The sequence below is a fragment of the Vitis riparia genome, chromosome 4, assembly GCF_004353265.1.
Source record: "Vitis riparia cultivar Riparia Gloire de Montpellier isolate 1030 chromosome 4, EGFV_Vit.rip_1.0, whole genome shotgun sequence".
NCBI lineage: Eukaryota > Viridiplantae > Streptophyta > Magnoliopsida > Vitales > Vitaceae > Vitis > Vitis riparia.
The window spans coordinates 1875771-1878381 of record NC_048434.1 but is presented as its reverse complement, the minus strand read 5'-3'; positions in this window follow the sequence as shown (position 1 = coordinate 1878381).

The following is a 2611-nucleotide window of genomic DNA, read 5'->3' as shown; positions in this document are numbered from 1 at the left end:
AATTAGAAATGTGTTATTAGAAACAAATTGGGAATTTATTAATTATAATTAAATAAGGAATAGAGTAATTAAATTATTACTTTGTTAATAAAAAAAATATTAATCTTAACATTTAGAAATTTTAGGATTATCAGATTTATATTTTGAGGTAAATAGTAATAGTGATCTTTTTATTGTGTTAGGTGAGAAGTAGACTTTTCAGGGTTATTTTTCCTTCAAGGTCTTTGCATATTTTGAGGTAAGGGAAGTTAATGCAATATTTATAAAATTAAATTATTTTATATGTTATTTTGAATTGTGGAAAAGAAAATGATATTTTGTTACCATGCATGGATCAAACTGTTTTGCACTAAATGTTATGTTGGAATATTTTGTTTTATTTATGACACAAAATATGGAGATATTATATTGTGTAAATTTGAATACTTGAACAAAAACATCACTCTGGTTTATTTGGCCCTTGTCAACGGGATATAATAGTTGACTATTCGGCCCTGTCAATGGGATATAATAGTTGACCTTTACATTTCATGGTGGGAATGTAATTGATTTGAACCCCAGCCTCTAGGGGTTTGGTTAGAGGTTACTAGTACTAGTAGTGTTTGGTTCCGTCCACCAGGAACAATTTGAAGCTAGCCACCCATTTGAAAAGTCCCACCTAACTGGGCATTTGATATTTGATAACCAGAGTAATGAAAATTGAATGGATTTGATTGAATCTTATGTGAAAGTGTTTGAATTTGATATGAAAATGGTTGGTTGAATTTTGAATATATTAGTATTGTTGAAACTCTGATATTTGATGAGAAAAAAAAAATGATATCTCCTATTTGAAATGAAAATATTTGATCCATGAATTGCATTAATATTCCTTATTGGGCTGTGAGCTCATTCCCAATTGTTGAAAATTTTTCAGGTACTCTTAGTTCGGGTGAGGAGTGATGGCTAGGCTGAGGAATAGTCATCAGTAGAATTTGACTAGGGATTTTATGTTGGATTTTGTTTTAACTGTTAGTTATGTTCATTTGGATTATTTGATATTTGGAAGTTATTTGAAAATTGAATTTGAGGATTTTAGATTTTGTTATGCTACTCTGAACAGGTATTTGGTAATTGGTAATATCCAGTTACAATATGATTGTTTGGGTCAGATTATACTTTAAGCCTTCGGGTTTGAGGTGTGAAATGACCGTCACGCCCTTGGAGTGGGTCTTGGGGCGTGACAGTAAATCCCTCTCTCCCTTACCCCGCGCGTCAAAAGTTAAAACCCCCCTCCTGCTGGAGCCTGCAACACCCACCCCCACTCCCAACCCCTCGCCCCCATGTGTTGTTAGGATTTATTTCAAAAAATAATTTATATATATAAGTTACATATTATTTTTTTCATTTTCAATATCTCTTCATACTTAAATAGTTAAATACAATTTCTTTTACCATTTTTAATATATTTTCATATTTTAATAATATATATATTTTGTTTAATAAATTTAAAATATTAATACATTTATATAAAAATAAATAAATAATATCATAAATACTATTAATTTTAAATTATATGTATTTTAAATTTATTTTTAATTTTAATAAAAGATAAATTATATATTTTTGACGTCATCGATTTGGCCACCGGTTCAACCAACGAACCATGAACCCATAACTTTTTCGATTGGTCCGTTATAAAAACATTGAATAAAAGTCAAAACAGGAAAAAAAAAAAAATAGTCTTTCACAAAAGGGAATGAAAATGAAGCCCTATTTGAAAGTTATTTATCAATATCATTTTTTTGTTACTCCCAACATAGAAATATGAAAACATATTTGTCAATCAAACAACAGTTTTTTTTTTTTTTCTTAAAAATAAAAACATAATATTTGTAAACAACATCTTAGATTTGTTTTTACCCATTTTAGGCTGTTTTAAAAAATAATTATATAAATATATAAAATCATTAAAAATAAAAACTACATATAAAAAATATTGTTAAAACATATTTAAAAACATTAAAAATAAATTTTAAATAATTTTAATTTTTAAATAGACTGTTATTCTACAAAATATTATAAAATAATTTTTAAAAATTTAAAATTATTTTTTAAAACTATTTTGAAAAACCGTTACCAAAATTTTAGAGAAATATACTTTTCTACACTTTCTCTATTGATTCGAGGAAAAATGACAAGGAAAATCTGTTTCCTTTCTTTGACATTTTTCTTTTTTACTTTTTTTTTTCCCTTGATGCCCAAGTTTGTAAAAATCATTTATTTTTATATTTGGTTTCCTTTCTTTGACATTTTTCAAAACTTAAATATATATCTAAGGAAAATGTGCTAGAAATTTAGTTATATCATCTTAAGCTAATCATCATAAAGAGGATGAATAAGGTGATTATTAATTTTTACAAACTTAAATTATATAAATACAAATGACAATTATATGTTATTAAATAATAAATATTGTAAAAATTCAATTGCGTATGAAATAAGGAGAGTAAGAAAAAGAGCATGCAATAACACAAGCCTCCAATAAATATGTGATTAAGAGATGTCTCACGCTTATATGTAATTAAATAATAAATATGTAATTAAGAGATGTCTTACGCTTATACTCCCC